The sequence below is a fragment of the Canis lupus genome, chromosome 10 (genome assembly GCF_048164855.1).
Source record: "Canis lupus baileyi chromosome 10, mCanLup2.hap1, whole genome shotgun sequence".
Taxonomy (NCBI): Eukaryota; Metazoa; Chordata; class Mammalia; order Carnivora; family Canidae; genus Canis; species Canis lupus.
The window spans coordinates 13,263,727-13,285,705 of record NC_132847.1 but is presented as its reverse complement, the minus strand read 5'-3'; the positions used below and the strand labels follow the sequence as shown (position 1 = coordinate 13,285,705).

At 37.8% G+C, this 21,979-nt stretch overlaps 1 protein-coding gene across 8 annotated transcripts in view; it reads right to left on the bottom strand.

The window, feature by feature from the left end:
* Positions 1–21,979, bottom strand: part of ZNF475 (zinc finger protein 475) — a 53,277-nt gene that overhangs the window by 29,872 nt on the left and 1,426 nt on the right. The window contains exon 2 of one of the 8 annotated variants that reach the window (XM_072840710.1): positions 16,461–16,568. The exons of 6 other annotated variants lie outside the window; for them this stretch is intronic. The gene's annotated coding sequence lies outside the window, so the exon portion shown is untranslated. Of the gene's footprint in view, positions 1–2,522; positions 2,635–16,460; positions 16,569–21,979 lie in introns of all 8 variants that reach the window. One more of the 8 variants, XM_072840709.1, reaches the window with a different exon arrangement.

Sequence of the window (21,979 nt, the reverse complement as noted above, 5' to 3'; positions counted from 1 at the left end):
TCCCTTAGGATCAGGTAAGAGGACTAATATTTACTGAACCCCAACTATGTATCAGGTATTGTACTAATTTTTTATGTACACAATTTCAATTAATTCTCAAACGAAGGCCAATAGGATTGTTTCAGTTTTATAAATGAAGACACTATGAGTCAGAAGACACGTAACTTGCCCAACTTAAAAACTAGTCAGTTTTTAAATGACAAAACTGAAAACCAATTCCAACTCTCTTTGGCTCTAAGAGTCAGTCAGCTCTTTCCATGATTCATTCTGCCTCAGATTCCACTGACAGAGCTTCTCTTTAGTTTTTATCCCTGTTTTAATGCATGATTCATCTGCCTCACCTGAAGGTAACTAAGTTCCCACCAGCTTTTACACTGCCCTTGAGAAGAAAGAGGAGAAAGGGAAGAGGGAAATAGGGCGCAGGAGGAGATAAGCCTCTGAGATGGAAAGAGAGACAGGAGAGACAGACTGGGAATACTGGAGACAGCATCTTTCCTGAAGCAACAGGACTCATTCTATTTTGCTGGAAGTGGCTCTGGCATCGTGTGCAATAAGGGTTCTTTTCCTGATCTCACCAACAACCTGAGAGAAATCTACACTACTATCCAGGAGAGGGGACAGGCGAGGGGGAATTGGGGTGCAGGGTGAAAGCCAAGGCAGCTCCAAAAGGCCAGATGATCTTCCCTTTGCACCGACTTCACCATTTTGATTAGGGATGGATCTTCATGCACACAGGCATTTTTGTGCTGTAGATACTTTCTCTGCAGCAAACATGAGAGTGTCATCATATTCCTAATTGTAACTTCATCCTTTTTTCTACCGTCTTTTTCCTCCTTCAATGTTCTCCTGAAGTTGCTTAAAGCTATCAAAAGATGAAAGGTGAAATACCTGGAAGAAGTGAAATTTTGGGGAACTGCAGTGTCTCATGGAGAGCCTTACCATGTTTCTTTCCACCAACAATTCTGACAAGGCCTAAGCAGCTCTCTCCTATAGGTTAATTCTACAAGCAAAACTACTGGAAAATACGAAATACATATAGTTAAATCACTTAAGAAATTGGCTTGCCACGCAGACACATCATAAAGCAACGTTGCAAGCTTATAAAGAGAACTACTTTGCAAAGCCAGTCAGCTTTACCCCAAGCAACCGTGGAGAAACATTCACTCCAATTGGTCTGAATTATTCATTTTGACGATATTTGCACAAAGGATGTTTAAAGAATGTCTTAGAAGGCATCACATTTTATCAATATGATGCCTTTTTTTTCCATGCCCTTTGGGGTTCATGAGAAGGAAAAGACACTCAAAAGATGAATATAATAACCATGGAAATCCAAACCCATGTTGGCATGAGAAGGTGTTTCCCTATAAAAAGGGGTAGGGGGACAGAGCACAACCAAAGGATTAAATCTTAAAAAAAATTTAGTCTTTTGAAACAAAATAGATAGAAGTGATATATGACCCCTTCCCTGTTAGTATAGCATCCAAAGTCTTTAAATGGACAAATGAATAAATAAGAAAGATGGAGATGCTGGCTCTGAGGAAAATTATAAAATACAGAAGGTTTGTCTTTAATATCCTCTATCCACCCCATCCAGCAGGCTCCATTCTCCCCCGCCTGGAGTCCTCATATGCTTGCCAGCCAGTCTTCCTTACTTTTGAAATCTCGCTTTCAAAAAGGAGCTGATAGACTTTCTTGCACCAAGCCTTACGATTGATGAGGTAATATCCCTCCCAGCATCTGGCAGAGACAACTAGTTCCCCCCACCAGTAGTTATTCTGCCCAACTTCCTCAAATTAAGAGAGCCCCAATTTTTAGGTAGGCACATGATTTCTCATGCCAGTCCTCTTTGCAGGACTGTGTAAGACATGTCTGCAACCTGTTCCTCTTCCCTTCCTTGATACTGATGTTTAAAGCTGGATGTGATGGATGGATGTGATAGCTGGAGCTTTAGCAGCCATCATGGACCAGACTATATTCATGTGACCCCTAATGTGATGGAGCAGAAATTTAGATGGACTTGAGTCCCTAAAAAAGGTGAAGTCACCATACAGGCTCTCAAGTGTCACACTTGGCCTTTATTTACATAAGATAAATAAATATCTAATTGTATTTTAGCCACTTTCAAGGAGGCTTTTCCTTGCATGAAACCTATCTGTAAGGCCTAGTTCTAATGAGATGCAGTTGTATTTTAATAGCTGCCACTGGCTTAGCACAAAATGAATTTTAACAGTGATATTTCAAGCATCAGGATCTTCTTTTTTGATGAGTGAATTTTTTTTGAAAGAGTGCATGTTTGAGGTAAAAAATGACTTATTAAATATATAGTTTTTTCTAAAAATCAGAAATAAGTTGAAACTAAACATGAAGCAATGGTCCTTAACACATTGATTCACAATCTTCCTTTCCTAGAATTCTTTTTTTTGGGAACAAATTCAAATGACATGCTTTGCTTCAGGAAAATAAAAACTTATTTTTTTCCATATGTTTTTGAAAGAACAAGAAGGCATCATTGTTGTTACAATTATTAACAGTATCTGTGTATTCCAAATGCTGTTTTCTGTATTCAGTTTTGTGATGTTCTGGAATTCCAGATGCTTCACTTCTGCTTTGCCAGCAGGCTCTCTCTGCAAACTGTGGTAAGGAAGGAGGATACAAGATTGGATCAGAAAGAGAAGCCTTGCTCCTTTTCCTTCTTTAAAGATTTTATTTATTTACTTATTTGAGAGAGAGAAAGTACAGGAGCAGGGGTAGGGATGCGGTTGGGGGAGGGGCAGAGGGAGAAGGAGAAGCAGACTCCCCGCTGAGCAGGAATCTTAACTCTGGGCTCCATCCCAGGACCCTGCGATTCTGAGCTGAGCCAAAGGCAGACACTTAACCAAGGGAGCCACCCAGGTGCACCTCATCTTGCTACTTTTTAAAGGTTTCCTGTCTGCTTGTGGTTCCTATGAACATCAACCCCAGCAACACTTCTTCATCCTGACAGGAGTGGCTTCCTCTGGGAGTCCCTGAAACCAGTTTACAGTGTTTCCAACACTTCCAAACAAGATTCATTCCCTTTCCCTCTCCAAACAACATCATCAGCCAGTCTGTGTCTGTCTCTTCCTTGAAGATTTGATTTTCAACTCCATAAAGCACTTCTCCAAAGTTTCTAGGTTTTGATAATCCAAACCTCTTCCCTTTGATACTTCAGCCCTAGGAATGGTATCTGCTGCCTCCCTCATATAGTTATGTTCTCTTTTTACCCTGCTAGTTACTACGTACGTAACAACTTCTTTCCTGGTTAACAACTCTTCATATGAAATTGTAATTAAATAATTGGTATGGGTTCTATCTCCTAACTGATACAACCACCCTCAGAATGTAAGTAATAAAAATCTATGCTATTCAAGCTGCACATGACCTCAGTATTGCAATAAATATAAACTCAAATGAATTATTTAATAGCATCTTAGAAAATAATATAGTGCTTAACATTGAATCCTCAACTCATTCAGACCACTGAAAACATATTTTTGTAATTTTATACCATCATCATGCTTCAAGAACTAGACAATGTTGTTTGACCCTTTGTAACTGAATTAAACCAAAAGAGGAAACCTGCTGTTTTAGGCATATTCATATTTTCCTTCATTTTTATTTGATTTCCTTCTATAGCTGACCACTGAACCACAAGGCCACCACTGTCACATAGGGAGTCAATTTAAAGTGATCCCATTCCTAGATCAAGGCTGATGAGGGACTGCTGAGGAGAGTGGTCCAGCTCACTCTGGCTGGTTCTCTGCACTCCCTTATGCGTTGCCCGTGGGCCAGTAGCACTTGCAGTCCTCAACAATTCTAATGAGAGTGACAAAAGGCCAGATGAGAGCAACCAGGAACTGGAAATGGTCTGGTTTGGAAAAGACAGGAGCATTTTCTGTAAGGTAAAAAATAAAAATATATTCAGAAAATCCACTTAGCCTGAGGCATATGGCTTCAAGGGAATCTGGCTGTCCCTGCTGGCATTTCCAGGCTGATTTTGAATAACTAATGAAAATTTATTATCCTTCCTCATCTTTCCTTCACGGTGGAGAATTTTAAGCCAAGAAGTCAGTTTTTCCACCTTCATTCAATCTAATTGTCAGGTGTAGACATAGTAGTCTATAGTGTTAGGAAAGCCATGCAAACAGAACACGAGAGAAATGTACTCTTTACACTTCTAAGTAGAACTTTCAGTAAGGACATTTTATGTTGTTAGAGCTCATAATATCACCCTGTGAAGGCTATTGTTAGACTGAGTCTGTAATTTTCACTCTATATTGAGCTTCCAAATCACAGAGTACTCAAGAGTCATGAATGCCACACAGGTATGACCATGTAATTGTAACAATGACATTTGGAGTGGTGGAGAACTGGTTATGGAAACCATCAGTATAAGCACATTAGAATCCTATCATGTATAGAAATTCAAAGGGTAGACACAATAAAAAGTGGGGGAGTCAGGCTGTTGAATCATAAACCATCTTTGCTAACATCTGGGATACTACTATTCCATTAAAAAAGCTCTATTCTAAATAGCTCTTTCTCAAGACTTTAAAGCAGTGGTTGATAGGACAAATTTGGCCCATCTATAAGTTCTTTTTGGCCTTCCTAGAGTTAAAAATGTTTTGAGGCACCTGGGTGGCTCATTCAGTTGGGTTCCTGACTCTTGATCTCAGCTCTGATCTTGATCTCAGGGTCATGAGTTCAGGCCCCCCATTAGGCTCCATGCTGGGCATGGAACCTACTTAAGAAAACAGTTTAGGGATGCCTGGGTGGCTCAGTTGGTTAAGTACCCAGTTCTTGGTTTCGGCTCAGGTCATGATCTCATGGGCCTTTGGATTAAGCCCCATGTCAGGCTCCATCCTTAGTGGGGAGTCAGCTTGAAGATTCTCTCCCTCTGCCTCTCCGCACACTGACTCACCCTCTGTCTCTTTAAAATAAATAAATATAGCTGAGTGAAGTAAGTCAGTCGGAGAAAGACAAACATTATATGTTCTCATTCATTTGGGGAATATAAATAATAGTGAAAGGGAATATAAGGGAAGGGAGAAGAAATGTGTGGGAAATATCAGAAAGGAAGACAGAACGTAAAGACTGCTAACTCTGGGAAACGAACTAGGGGTGGTAGAAGGGGAGGAGGGCGGGGGGTGGGAGTGATTGGGTGACGGGCACTGGGGGTTATTCTGTATGTTGGTAAATTGAACACCAATAAAAAAAAATAAAAACAAAAAAATAAAATAAAATAAATATATCTTTAAAAAAAGTCTGAGTTAGGTGCCATTATTTCAAAGTTGGGAGCTATCACACAAAAGCAGAATTTGCGTTTCTTGTGAGAAAGTGGGAGAGCTGGCCATACAGAGTACACCTTCCAATGCGGCAACAACCCACATAAACTGATACGGAATAAAGTCTGTGCCTATGGGTGAGCCAGCCAATCTTTACACTTCCAAAGTTTCTCCTCAGTCTTTTGCTTTATTCATTTGTAGTTCATTCTTGATTCTCAAAGGCATTTGAGTTCCTGACGATTTGTAACCCTCACTTTAAACATTAAAAGTGTTTTTAAAACACTTTAAAGTGTTTTTCTCCTCAATTAAATGTTTAAATTATAAATATTTTAATAAATAATTAAAGTGTTTAAACACTTTAAAGTGTTCTTCTCCTCAATGAAATATTTAAATTTTTCTCCTCAGTTTAAATATTTGAATACCACTTCAAGGAGCACTCACTCTCAGTCAACTGGGAATCCAGATGAAGATTTTTCTAGGGGAGATATTTACTAAAAGCCTGACAGAGTTATTGGCAAAAAATTTAGAAACAAAACTTTTAATGACAGCAGAGTGAGACTGAAAGACTTATTTCTAGGAAGGAAGGAAATATCCAAAGAGAAAAGAACCAGTGACCTGAGAAGGAATTTTCATACATTAATGGAAGGTAACAGGAAATGATGCATCTAATTTAAGAGAGAAAAAAAAAATCTAACAGTCAGTGTTTAGATCAGCCACAGGAGAGATGATAGAATGAAAAAAAAAAAAAAAGGAAAGAATGAAAGAAAAAAAAAAGAAATACAGAAAAGAAAAAACACAAAAAGAAATGTGTTTGGAGCCCATCTGAACTTTTTGGAGGCCTTCCCATGATTATTTAGTTACCACTGATATAACAAAAACTACTCTTCTGCTTAAGCCAAGGGTTCTTGATTTTCCATTAAATGATCCCTCACATTAAGAATGTTGAATTGTTTAAGTTATTAATCTAAAGAAAGAATCAGTCAGTCAAAAGAACATCAACAAACCATTAACAATATATTGTTAGAGTTCCAAGATTTGGGCTGGAAATACTTCCTAAGAGAATTATGCTTCCTTGTACGGATTACAGAATCTGGTGCACTTTTTCTTTCTGACAAACTGGCCATTTTGTCAAGTACCACCTATAAATTAGTTTGAATTGCAAATGTACAAGAACAGCATAGTGATTCCTTCTCAAGCTAGAATGAGGTATCAGGTGTCTACAGGTGATGTATTATGATAAAACACAGTGGGGGAAGGATAGAAACAATTTTAGAATTTTAAAATTATGAATAGATGCATGTGTTTCCTAGCCCCCATTATGTGATATGTTTGCAGAGAGTTCCCACTGTCTTTGTGCTCATGATTTATTGTCTCAGCATGCTACCTCACTATGGTATCTTTGGCACAGACTTACAAACCACAGGGTGGTAGTATCAGAAGGATAGTCACTGGATTAGTGTGTCCAGGTGGAAGCAAACAGAAAGAATAATATAGCTGCCTTTGAAGGGAGCTGCCTGACCAAGAGAGATTGGCCAATGAGAGATGGGCCTCACTATATCCTGGAGGAACCTTTTCTTAACCACATCATCCACTTACCAGACAACAGCCTCAAAATCGTGCCTTAGGGCTACCCACCTCAGGGAGGTGGGAGGTCGGTGCCTCCCAGAGCCTGGCTGACACTTAAATTGATCCTCATTACCATTCATTGCAGACATCAACACCCTTTGTTAATGCTCTCTCCACCCAAAGCTGTTTCTGAGGAAAATCCCTGGGAAGAAAGTCAAAAACCGGGCTGAGCCCATGAGGCTGCATTTCTGCTGTGTGTGTAATGAATGTGCCTCTATTTTCTGATCTGCTCAGCATGACTTCCCTGGTGGTGGCTCTGGAGACCTGAGAATTTATGTACGGCTACATACTGATGCCTGTTTCTGAACGTGGGCTCTTTGTTGCTGTTCTCCCCACAACTCTGGTCCTCCAATGTAAATAAGTCATCAACAAACTATTGTCATTCCCTTTGACACATCTGATTCTTGTGAACAAGGCTCTCTTTCACAGGCCAGATGGTCTGAGATCCCTGATGGTTCAGAGTCCTCCCTACAACATCCTTTCATTGCTCAGGAATCTTACATGGATATCCACTGCTGAAGAAAACCACTAGAAGGCATCTCCTAGTGTTTAGGAGGAACTTGTTCATCCTCTCTGTCCCCAGAGCACAGGCTGAACATGAAATGTGGTATACCTCTTTATATGCAAATCTTCTTAGCTTGTAGTTTACTTTCTTTTGTAGTTTAAAATTTACGGAAAACCTTCTTCCACCCCATGCCTAATAACTATCAGATAGCAAGGAAGTCAGTGAGAGTGTCAACTGCTTTTTCTGTTTTCCTTTAGTAAACACAAAGAAGATCTGTGTGCTATTTTAAGTCATACCTAGGATCAGAAAGATCAGGATATTTGATAAGAATTCAATTTAAAATCAATTGTGTGGATGTTGATTTTTCCATTGTCTTGTGGTTTCAATAGGCTCCTTTCCCACCTTCTGTGCTGTCTCTTGCATTTTCTTTCATTGGCTCCACTATCTGTCTCAGCCCTAGATCTGGAAGGACAACCCAATGCAATAAGGAGAAAGTGCCATTAGGAAGGGCACCTGTGGTTGACTCCACTGCTAATTTGCCCTCTGAGCCTTAAAGGCAAAGCTGACTAGCTCACCACTGGAAAAGTGTGGTTTATAATTTAACTCTATTATATTCTGGAGGAAGCTGGATGAAAAATGAAAAGCCAAATATAAATCACATGAGTACTCAAAAGTGGACAGCTTTCCACTGAAAGAGGTGGGACAAGTGAAGAAGAAAGAGACCTATGGCTGCCTTGAAGATGGAGGAAAGGAGCTATGTGCTAAGGAACACGTAAGGTATCTAGAAGTTGGGAAGACCAAGGATACATAGGGCTTTCAAAAAGGGCTCCTACAAATGAACACAGCTTGGCTGATACTGATTTTAGCCTCAAGAAACCCTCATGTTGGACTTTTAACACAGAGAACCATAGACAATGAATTTGGTTACTTTAACCTGCTAATTTTATTGTATTTTGCTACAGCAGGCATAGAAAACTAAAATGCCCCAACAGAAAAAGATCAGCATAATGAATGCAGACTTCTGCAAAAATGTTGCTCAGCTGGTTTTACCCATTCTGTACTCTGGATTTTAATAGTTCACAGTCACCTAGCTCTATTTTCCACTGGAAACACCACCGGGGCAACTCTATCCCAGGGGTCATGATAAGACATCCCAGGCAGCCCTGTAGAATGAAAATTATAGTACAATTCTCCCTATTGTAACAAAGGCATAAATATTTAATCCAGTCTCTCTTTGTAGCTCTGGTGAGGACCCTAACCAGTGTGGCTCAGGAAATAATCCTTTCAGATTTTTCATTCTCCTCAGTGTGGTCTATACAGCGTTCTTGTCCACATGTCAAGCTTTTATTCCCCTTTCCTCTTTGACTGTATTCCTTGTCTTGGCATCTACATTTTTATATCAGGTAGAGTCTTTATTGACTGTTTTCTTCAGAAAATGCTCATGGCTAACTGACTCCACTACTTCTTAAGTGGTGTGCCATGTGCAGGACAAGTGTTCCCTTCTTTTTCTTCAACTGCGTTGTCAGGACCACAAGCATCCTTCTCAAACATTTGGAGCTGGATATTGAAACCCTTCCTAGGTGGAAAGGTTATTACCAGTTTGGATTCTGAGTTGAAAAGCCTTTTCTGTTTTGTGGAGTGGTTTCTTATTTGGAATTGTAGTGTATCAGATTATGCCACTTTGCATAAGGATTATTTTGAGTTGAAGGCAATTGGAAGAAGCAGATACAAGGAAACCTTTCCGCTCTCCCTCTATTTGCCTAAAAGTAAGACATAAATTTGAAAAGATGTCTCTCTTTCCCAAACCAAGAAGGGAAACTCAAAGACAACTCTAGACTCTTGTCAGCTCAGAGCCAAGCACCAAGAGGAAGCTACAAAAAAAAAAAATCACTAAATAACCCATATCTTCTATTAGTTTCCCCCATATATTTACCTTACTATATTTTGCCACCCCTGAAAGCCTAAATCCCTTTGTCTTGTCACTTCTACACTAATTTATTGTTCTTTGTTAAGATGCAACATAAACCTTGAATTCTGACCATCCTGAGAGTTTCTCATCACTGAGTCCTCCTGTGTGTATGTGTGAAGCACTTGTTAATACACTATTTTTCTCTTGATTATCTGTCTTTAGTGTATTCTGTAGATCCAGCCACCGAACCAAAAAAGATATAGAAACTTTTTCCTCCCCTGCAGAGCCCTAGTATAAAAAGGATCCCTCAACATGCTGTGCCAATGATTCACTCTGTGCAACCACATCAGATGGCATCAATAGTTCATGGTCATTACAGTTCAGCCATTTCATACCCAATGTATATGTGTTATATAAACACAAGAAAAGCAAAAACAAAATTTGGAATATTCTGTACAAACAGCACAACAACATCAGAAATATTGCCTGTAGTGCTCAGAAAAAAGAGGTAGATTTGATTTTAATACAGAGTGAGACTATTTTGTCAATAACTGAGTCATATTTGGAATTTCTTTATAGAGGAAGGTCACACTAGATAAATCTCTGTATTAAAATGATGTAGCCATCTCAAATATGGAACACCCCTTCATGTTTCCCTGTCTGTGTGCTCCTCACAAAGACCTACTTAGTAATTCAACTTCAGAGTATGTTGCTTAAAGTACTGGTGAATGGTTGGTTTCAACTTCAGAGTATGTTGCTTAAAGTACTGGTGAATGGTTGGTTTGCTTTATCATTTTGTTCCCAGATTTTAGTTGCAGCCATGTGATCTGCTGCTGAGCTGTCTCCCTCAGTCTACACTTAATGTGATTGACTGTTTGGATCTAATTGTAGAAGCTTACATTTTCCTAGGTTCATTTCATCCCATTTGGTTTTATCTCATCATGATCCTTTAAGATATGTCTTGTTATCTAGATATTAAGAATTAATGTCTTAGGTCTGAAGATGACAAAATGATTATATTCTTAATTACAATTTTTATTAAGATAATTGTAGATTCACATGCAGTTCTAAGAAAAAATATAGATTCCTTGTGCCCCTGTCCATTTTCTCCCAAAGTAACATTGTATAAAATTATAATATCTCAACCAAAATATTGATATTGACACAATCCAGTTTTATCTGTATTTATGTATGTGTGTATTAAGCTCTATATAATTTTACCAACTACAAACATATGCACCACTACAGTTAAGATACTGAACAGTTCCAACACCATATGACGTCTCGTGTCACCAATTTGCACCCACCTCTCTCCCTCCCACTACCTCCTTCAAGTCTCCATCTCTTACTCCTAGACATCATTAATCTGTCCTCCATTTCTATAATTTTTTTTATTTCAATATGTTCTATAAATAGGGTCATGCTATACACAACCTTTTGGGATTGGCTTTTTTCTCAGCACAATTCCCTAATGACATATCTAAGTTGTTGTATGTTTCAATAATTAGCTGCTTTTTTTTTTTTTTTTTCCGGGAATAAACAATCTCTTTATTGAACTACCTAGACTGGGAGTAGGGGTGGGCGGCGGGACCGGTCGCAGGAGATGCGCCCCTACGGGACGCAATTAGCTGCTTTTAATGGGCAAGTACTATTCTGTGGTAATTTGTTTTACTTGTTCAAGAACAATCAGGCTGATTACAGTTTGACTATTACAAATAAAGTTACTATAAACATTTGTCTGTAAAATAACAATGTTATTTGGGCTGGTTCTTGAAAGAAGAATAGAAGTTATATAGGGAGAAAGACATTTTCAGCTGAAACAGACAACAGCATATGCAGAGGTGTGAGAACCTAAAAGAGCATGATGTGCTTGAAAAATGTGGGGCTTTGGTTTGTGATAGGAAGGACAGGTGCGTATATGGTGTATGTGAAAGTTTGTGGGTGTTTGAGTGTGTATGCCTATAAGGAGATGGGTATGTAATTAGATGTGAGTAGATGCCTATAAGGAGATGGGTATGTAATTAGATGTGAGCAGATGGATATAAGTGGATAAGTATGTGTATGGGTGAGTGGTACATGAATGTGAGTGCATCAATGGATAGTAGTTGGTGGGTGTGTGAGGATGGGTGTGAGTAGATGGTTGAGATTGACAGTTGGAAATGTGTATGAGTGTATGAGTGTGTGTAATTGAGTGAGTGTATGTATTTGAGTGTGTAGATGGATACAAGTGAATGAGTATGGGTTGCCAGTGAGTGAATGGATGCATATGTATGAGTAAAGAAATGGATAGGTGTGATGTGAGTGGAGACATGGATGTGAGTGTGTGAATGGATGTGAATTAAGTACAGTGTGTATATGAAAGTGAGTAAATGTGTGTTTAGATGAGTATGAGTGATTGAGGTGTGTGGGTAGGTGTGAATAAATGATTGTGAGTGTGTAGAAGGCTGTGTATATATAAATGGATACAAGTTGTAAATGGATATAAATGTGTGTGTGTGTGTGTGTGTGTGTGTGTGTGTGTGTGTGTGTGTGGACAGGTAGTAAGATGTGGGTGAAATGGCAGAGGGAAAAGAGTGAAGAATAACAGATTACCAGGGAAGGCAATCTGAAAATAAATTATGAAGAGCACTATAGCTACTTTCAGGAAATCTGATTGCCTTCTAGGAAATGAGGAACCTTTATAGATTTTCTTATAACACATGCAACATGTAATTGAAAAAAGATCTTGAGTAATAAAATCTGGAGAATATCAACATTTTACATCTAAGGAGTACACAAAGGAAGTTCTTTAGTTTCCTAAAAGGATCCATTGCAGAATTTTCTCTAAAAACCAAACATTTAGTGGGAAAATAGATCACCCTAATCTACAAAATGTAATTTGTACCTAACTTCTTGAGACTATGTGTACTACACAAAGCCAAACTTATATGTTTCTTCCAGTTCTCAGGATCTGTTTAATGTTGTTTCAAACAGTTGCCTCCATGTCCCATCTTATATTACTAGTAGCTGACACATGTCTAAATATTTTTGTTAAAAATCCTGACAAATACTTCTGGACCAGAAAGCAAACTTCTGCTGTAGAATTTTGTGGCATTTAGATAGAACTTTAAAAAATGAAAGAATTTGTTTCAAAAGCATCTTCACTTTGGATGCTAAACCAATTCCCATTCCCCTTTCTGTGTGGCCTGGTATCAGGTCACTCAGATTTTAAGTTTGAACTGTCATATCTGGGGAAAAAAAAGTCAAAGTTCAAGCCAACCATGAAATCCACTGGTAAGCTCTAATTTGCTAAGTAAAAGCAGAAAAAAATAGCTTATAGCAAAGATTCAAGTTATACTCTTGTTAGTCTCCACTCTGAAGTACTTTTTGCATGCCACTTCTATAAATTGAGACCTACTTGAAATGCTAGCTCCAAAATGCTTATCAGTTGTGGAATCTTAGGATATCTAACTTCTGGATGTCTCAGTTTCATCTTAGGTTTGGTGAGATAATAATACCTTGCATAGTGATTGTGAGGTTTAAGACAAAATGCTTAGCATGCTGTTTGGTAGGTGGTAAGTATGTTATCATCATTGTCACTATGAGGCTTTAATGTCTGTGTTCTCCATATTTTCATAAACCCCACAGGTGGGAAAATGTAATTAGGAGACAAACTATAGATTTCTGTAATTATTCTCCTTTGGTAAAATATTCTGAGGAATTCAAAATTTTCATTCTTTGGCTAACTCAAATCAAATTTTATTTTATTTTACTTTTAAGATTTTATTTATTTATTTGTTTGTTTGTTTGTTTGTTTGAGGAGAAAGAGCCTGTTGTGGGGCTCAATCTCACAATCCTGAGATCATGACCTGAGCCAAAACCAAGAGTTAGATGCTTAACCTACTGAGTCACCCAGGCACCCCAAATCATATTTTATTGAAACACATTCCAACCTGCAGTCCTAAAAAAGACAACTGAAAAGTTAGGAGATAAAGGAGTACATTTTCTAAAGGTGTCAAACTGAATCAGTATGAAATGTATCACTCTACTACCTGTCCCCAATCTGGGATCCTTGGAACAGAACTGGGTGCTGGACAAAATGTGGCCAATCCATGGCCTAACATGATAAGAACTGGTTCATTATGTTCCTCTCTCTGGGAAAAGAAGAGTAATGGTCACCTAAGCCAAGAGAGGACACTGAGAGAGAGCTGACACATCCCAGCAAATAAGTGATGTGTGGGAGGAAGGCTGAACAGAGGGAACGGGAGTGGCCATGGGAGAAACAGAGTAGAGCTGGTGGGACAAGCTGATGACAGGACACCTGGAGCTGCCACTGCTACTTGGGGACAGAAGAATGTGATGTTCTTCAGTCTTTACATATATTACTTTGGGTTTAGAGAATATCTGTGCTCCTATAATGTCATGATACTCCTACCAGAAACAAGAAGCAGCTTTTGTCACCATGTCACAAATAAGAAATGAAACCTGATTCGGATGTTATCACTGTCAATCATGTCAGGTATGAAAGAGGAAGCAATCGCCTCACAGGTAGAAAAGTGGTGACCAGGTCAGGTTCACGGAGCTTGGCTGTGGACAGGCCTCTGTCACCAGCTCTCTTAAAAAGTGAAGCAGACTATGGTCTCTAGTTCTCTTCAGACTTTTCAACAATTTGAGAAAGAGACCTCATGAACATAGGCTTGAAAACCAATGGGGGGTAATATCTGGTTCTTAATGCTCTACTCAGCAGAAATAAAAAGAGCTTGGCTGAGAAGTTCCTTAGATTTTCCTCTAGAAATCTGAAACTTTATGAAAAAGTGCCTATAAATTATTTTGGTGTCTGGGCCAGAGAACAGAGTCTACTCAACTCTCTGGCTAGGAATTCCCCTGGGACATGTAGGTCTTATGTTTCCAGAGGTCTAGTTTTTAGATTCCCCTGTATTTCCATGCACATGTATCCTTCTCATAAATGGCCCACTGTCTGAAGCACTTGAATATGGTAAGAAGGCCTGCCTGGATTTATTTAATAATACATTCAGCCTGGAATGCTGCCTCTGGCAGTAGAGTCCAGAACAGAAATTTTGTGACATAATTTTCGAGTTCCCATTGCCTCCACCACCACCACCAACACATTATTCATTAAAGATATTTCCAAATTTCTTCCAACTCTTCCAATCATGAGTTAAAAGGCTAATTTTTACAATATGTTTACTCAGTTATGTATTGTTGAGATTTTACATCACTACAAATAGCGAAAATCCTATCCAGTCATTTCACGAAATAAAGGCATATCTTTTTATCAAAGTAAGAAGTCTGGAGGTCATCAGAGGCTTGATATTACCCATGCTTCAGTGATGGCCTTGGCTTTCCCCTCATGGATGTAACTGTTGCAATAGTACTACAGTATTATTTAAATCATGTCATTTTCCTGTCTTCCTACAGAACAGATAGGCTAATCTTAGGGTCCCTGCTCCTAGGGTCTAGTTGAGCTCTTCTCCTGTATAGGTTTTTTGTGATGGTTTGTGGCTGGCCCAGCTCCCAGGAAACAGTTCAGAGAATTCCATCACCCGATATCCACAGGACATGAAAACTGGGCATCACAAACATCCTCTTACTTCTTCTTTCCTCCTTTTCCTTTCCTGAGTTTTCATGCCCAGAAGTCCTACCTACAAATACTATTTCACTAAAATACAAAACAGCAAATTTGTCATGTGCTTCCTAAGCTGCCTAAAAATGTTCTCCCTTCTTCACTGCCCTGAGAACTCTTTTGTTACCCTGGATCCTGAGGTGGGTACCTACAGCAGAGATACACTTAGTGAAATCTCCATTTGCTTCCAGTGAGCTTTGACAATTTTTCAGTGTTTTACCCACCCTACCCCCACTCTTCTTTTCTTCCAGGAGCTTTCTTTTAAATGTTTTAAGCTAGTTTTCATTTATGTGTTCATACCATCATGTTCCTAGTTTTCAAATCACTAGGATCTTATAATATATAATATATATCATATATATATCATAATATATCATATATATATATATATATATATATATATATAAAACAGGATGACATATTTCAAGATGCTATGGAATCAACTTTTGAAGATGCATAAATTTAGAATCTATCCTGCAAATGTTGCATGGAAGGATGACGATTTTAGGCTACAAAACTCAATCCTTTTTGGTTAATTGTAAAATTTCAGTTACAAATCAACATTGAAAGAGATCCCATCACATTAAAGATATTTAAATTGTTGGTGAATCACAACAGAACCTATTTTATTTAGGAAAACAGTAGATAGTGTCCAATTAAGTAATTTTAGCTACAGCAGTATTCCAATGCTACTTATCAATAAGCTTCTCCTGAGAGCCTATGTTGAAAATTTATTTGCAAGTTTCTCGTCACCCATAAATATGGTAATAGCTAAAATAATTAAACTCCACTTGACATAGGAAATAGGCTAACTGAAGAGGAAAATGTGGTTCTAATTTTTGTTTGTTAAAATCTCATGTGTTTCATATATAAGACGGTTCACTTGGAACTGAATAGATAAAGCAATCCAAGATTTATCTTATTCTAATGTTGCATATCATTTGGTATTTTTGAAGGGAAAAGCCATGAACTGATTCAAATAATGTAAACCCTAATTTCTTATTACACATTTATGGTTTTAAAATTATCCATAATGTAAATAGCTTGTTACAAATTAAATATATGTATTTCCATCCTTCCAAAGAATATATATACTTGCTTAGCAAGAGGCTGGAATTTTATTACCTATATTTATTATCACATCACTTAGCACTCTGCTTCTAAATGCTGGCAAACAAGAACACACACACACACACACACACACGCACACATCTCTACACATATTCCCTCTAGGTCGGAGAATATATTGAGAATCATTGTCATAATCTTCACTTAGCAATGAATCCATGCCAGGGTCTATCTAACACTTATTTGGTAATGATTTGTTGGATTATAATCAGGTCAGATGGTACTAATAAGGACAATTATTGGCTGAAAATTGAATTCTGACTCTATCTGCAATTATTTATTTCTTTCCCCCATCCTCATTACTTCTCATTTTGCTCTTTGGTCGTTTCACAGTAATTTTACTAAAATAACCATTGACCATACCTCTGGGCTGGGAAGAAGTCACAGTGGTGGTGAGTTCAAGCTAAGATGATCATGGGGGTGTGTTCCTTTGCCTAGCTGTCCCACGAGATTCTTGATCTTAGTGTGGGCCTGCATGGGAGATGAGGGGTTGGGGAGAAGAGAGCTAGAGGAAAGGTAAAAGGCACTACTTTATTAGACACTAGAACATCTAATGTCTTTTTATTCTCTGTATGATCACCTGTTAATGATTTGGCAGAGAAGAAAACACTCTGCTCATTTTCTACCTTCTGCTCACCTTCTCATCTGAGAATCTTCATGCATCTTTTTCCTACATACTTTCATACCTGTCTCAGTTCTACCCCTATGATAATTGAGAACCCCATATGATATTACATTAATTGACGTATATCATTGATGTGGCCAGTTATTCCTTTTGGATGTCTGGCCTGCCCTCTTAAGTTTGTTGTCAGGCAGGTGAATGGACACGACTCACTACTATGTGCTGTTACAGTGGTAGTAGGTGAATATCCACTCCCGAGCTTCTGTCTTTTTTGGAGCAGTCATATTCAACTCCTTAAATCACAAAATAGGTCCTAAACGTCCCTGGATTAAGTGTCCCATGATTGTCCCACCACTCTCAAGTAAAACCCAAACTCTTTCCACAAAGGCCTCTGTATCCCTGTTTTTCTTTAAGTTTCTTCCTTTGTCTTCCTTTACTCTCCCTCCTGCCAGCCCTGAGCTTAATCCTTTCAGGTCCTTAAAGAACCCAAAGGCCTTCTCACTCCAGGGTAGGTTAGGGGAGGAACTGGCAAGAGGCTTTGCACATGCTCTTGCCATGGCTAGGAATCTTCCCCTAGTTCTTTGCAAAGTTTTCTCATATTTTCTCTCTTTAAACATCATCAACTCAAAGAGAACCTTTCTGACTACACTTCTTCCAGTACTTTCTCTCTCTCTCAAACACACATACTGACACACAGAGGAGCACACAGACACACCTACATGCAGAGATACATGTGTGCATATACATACAAATACACACATGCAGAAATACACATCATGTACACTCATACAAATGCACATATGCATACATGCACACATGTACCACTGCTACCACCATCGACACAGTCATTATGACAGTGACATTACTCTGTTTTCTTCATAGCACTTACTATATTTTTGTCTTATGTATGTATGTATGTATGTATGTATGTATAATGTTTGTCTCCTCCACTTGGACGTAAACTCCAAGACATTAAAGGCTTGTTTTCTCTCCACATAACTGTATCCCTAGTGCTAGGCACATACTAGGTCCTAACAAAATAAACTGAATATTGAAGAACTCACTGAGATTAGCTTAATTTTATATTAATAATTTTAAATAGAAATCAATCCCTTTATTGAAATAGAGGAATAAAAACATAACAGGACTTTTGGAAAGAAACAGTTAACAGCCAGCTTTGTGGCATTTTCCCAGGTCTTTTGGGTACCTGAGCATCTAAACCATGTTTCTTGTAATCCTTAAGCAATTAGGAATTAGTATGCTAGCTTTAGAAGTCTAACTCTACCAAATCTGAGAGAAATGAGAATCCAGCCAAGGACTATGTCCTGGACCAAACCCTCATGGTAAAGAGAGTTTATCAAGTAATGAACAATAAGCATCTATAGCCTGGAGCTTCTCCCCAAGAATAGGGATAATAGGCACACCAGAGGTGACATATGATTAGCTAGGTAAGACACTGGGTGCTGTATGACAAGGCAGAAAGCTGAAGAAGGATCCAAGAAGTTAGCTTTCCTGCACTGAACTTATTCAAAAGTTGTTTCTCTTGATTACAGGCATTCTGAGTGCAGATGACTTCCAAAGGTTAATTCTCCTTGGAAGTCATATCTTTTCTGAAGAGAACCCCAAAGGACTAGGCATTCAGAGAAAGAAGAGCTTCATAGCCATGGGCCTTTAAATGTTAATGTATAAAATTGGAAGGTATTTCATCAGAACTGAAGATTAGACAAGTGTCAGAAAACCATAGCTCACTAGTCAAATCTGGCCAGCTGTCTGCTCCTTTCTGTAAATAAGGGTTTACTGGACCAAGTCACGCTTATTCATTTATGTATTTATCTTTGGCTGTTTTTGCCCTACAACTGCAGAGCATATGGCCCATAAGGCCTAAATTATTTATTATCTGGGCATTTAATAGGAAAAGTTTGAGGACTCCTGAATTAAAGCATACAAATGAAACCCCATTTTAATAGTGAAACATCCGATTATAAATCAACGTGAATTTATAAAGTAGTGCTCAACAACACCAGAATTCTACCAAGTTTTGCTTGCATGGGACTCCATCAAGCTCCTCATAGTCCTCTCTCAAACAACAACAAGAACAAAAACAATAACAATAACAAAAACCTCATAAAACTCTTGCTGCGTTGCACTCTGGACATTCCATTTGCAGCTTGTCATCACTTGAATCTCTTAACAGCTTGCGTTCTGTACATTCTCCTCCTTGCTGCCCCAATACGGTGTATACTATATGTAGTGCCATACTTGCATGCTCTGATATTTAGAAAATGCTGCTGTGTTTTTAAGACTCCACAGGAATCACCACCTGCTTCCTCAGGAAGGGTGTTTTGCAACAGTTCACATTCATCAGGGAGGTTTTTGTTTGTTTGTTTGTTTTGAATTGTATATATTCTTGAAAACGTTTCATTCACCAGAGAAGTTGGGAAAATGATTTAAGGTGATATTATATATAAACTTAAATTATACAGACACAGAGAAGAAACAGCCATGTTAATGTCCAAATTTATAAAGAAATTGCTCTTAGAAATATCATAGGAAATTCAAATTCTAAAATAAGATGAAAACTGCAACTGAAAGAAATGATAGTTTACATTCTGAAGCTTAGAGGAATGGATGTTTTTTGACTGCGATAGCAGACTTGGAAAGCCTGAGGAAATGTTCTTTAGTAGACACTTGAGTGTTCATAATTTTCTGTCAATTTACAAGAATGTATAAAGACATTGAACCTGGTGTTTATTTTACCAGAAACAGATTTTTTTCTCTATAATTGTGAGGAATACATTGTCAAATAGACAACATAGTGGAGATTATAAATAATGCTTCCTTGCAAAAATTATGAACCAAGAAATATTCTCCTTCCTTCTTTCTTTGTCAAAAATAGTGCCTGGAATATAGTAGACACTCAATAAATTACTGAATGAATGAATGAATGAAAATTAAGCTCACATATCATTCTGTATAAATGCATTTGAAAAATGCATCTCTTTTGCTGGGATTATCATTCTTGAATTCATGTCCAACTAGATATTTTGGGGGCTTGTTTGTTACAGAATCACTTAAAATCAGATTGTTGCCTAGGGAGAAATTTGGACAACATGCAAGAAAAAAGTGCCCAACCTAATTCAAACTGTTGTGCATAGTTCTACTGGCAAGAAGTCATGGAGGGACTCCACTTATATATTTGTTTTTAATACTTGCTGGGCTACTTACTAGCCAAGATAAGCTGTGTTATTAAAAATTAACAATGCCAATAAAGATAGATAAATATGTTCATGTAATAGAAAAGAGTCTAGAAATACATGGTTGATTCACATGTGCAGTCAATTCATTTTTGACCAAGATGCAAAGACAATATAATGGAGGGAAGAAAACCTTTCAAACAAATGAAAGGGAATGTAGGAGAAAAGTTAATATTAACTCTACTTTCGCCACACATGAAACTTAATTCAAAGTGGATTATAGAACTAAAAATAAAAACTATAATATACTAATTGTACAAATACAAAAACTATAAAGCTTCTAGAAGCAAACATGGATTACCTTTATGACTTCAATAGATACAGAGACTTCTCAGACAAAACACAAGAAAAGCACTAAACTTAAAAAGAATTTAATTTTTCCCTTCATTTAAATTAGAAACCTCTATTCTTTAAAAGCCACACTCAAGAAATACCTGAGTGGCTCAGTTAGTTAAGGGTCTGCCTTCGACTCAGGTCATGAACCCAGAGTCCTGGGATCCAGCCCTGCATCAGGCTCCCCGATCAGCAAGGAGTCTGCTTCTCTTCTTCCTTTGCCCCTCCACCCCACTGGCACCCTCTCTTGCTCTCTCTCTCTCTCTCAAATAAATAAATAAAAATCTTAAAAAAAAAAAAAAAGCCACCATCAAGGAGTGCCTGGGTGGTTCAGTCAGTAAAGCATTCGACTCTTGATTTTGGCTCAGGTCATGATCTCAGGGGCCTGGCATCGAGTCCTACCATCAGGCTTGGTGCTTGGTGCAGTGTCTGTTTGTCCCTCTCCCTTTGCTTCTTCTCTCTCTCTCTTTCGCTCAAATAATAAATGAATTAAATCTTTTTAAAAATGTAAAAATAAAAACCACCCTCAAGAAAATTAAAAGCTAAGCCATAGATTGGAAAAAAATGTTTATAAGACATATATCTGAAAAGGATTTATACCATATATGTTTAGTCATAATTCAAACAACCTAATTTTTTAAAAAGGCAAAAACTTTGAATAGATTATGTACAACAGAAAAAGTATAGTCAAAAAAGTATAGTCATGGAGTAAGTTCATGAAATAAAATTCAACATCATTAGCTGTTAGTCATCAGCAAAATGCAAACTAGAGCCAGAGATACCACACACACTAGGATGGCTAAAATTAGAAAGGTTGCTAATACCAAGTGTTAGTGAGGATGTGTAAAACTGGAACACTCACACATGCCTGGTGGGAGTGTGAAATATATAAACACTCTGGAGAACAGTTTGGCAGACTCTCACAACGTTAAACCTACATCTACCTAGGCATTCTATCCTTAAATAATTACCCAGGAGAAATGAAAACATATGTCCACAAAAGATATCTACAAATATTTATGGCAGCTTTTATTCTTAATAGTGAAAATTTTAAGAAACAACACAAGGGCACATCAACAGGCAAACGAGTAAGCAAATTCATGGGATAGAATATTACCCCACAATAAAAATGAACCAGTTTCTGATATAGTGATATAGATCCCATTAAAAATATTTTGTTGAATTAAAAAAATCATATATGAAGAGTATATGCTGAATTATTCCATCTATGAAACCCCAGAACAGGAAAAGCTAATCTGCAAGTAGATCTACAGAAAGTAGATCTTGCTTGTGGGTGGCTGGGTGGGTAGAGAATGTCCTATAAAGGCTAATTGACATGTTCTTATATTGATAACATCAGTAATCATTTATAATCATTTATCAAAACTCATCAAACCAAGAACTTAAAATGTGTGCATTTTACTGGATATGAATTATATATCAGTGAAGATGATATAAACAAGAAAAGAAGCATCCAAAATAAACAAAAAAATATAAACAGATACTTAATAAAAGCAAGATACCAATCTCCAACCAACTCCTATAAAAATGCTCAACTTCATTACTCAGGGAAATGCAAATTATAACCACAGTGACATATTATTTCATACCCAGTATATTGTTAAACATACATATACCATCAATTTCAATGCCAGGTCTGAACCTAAGATACA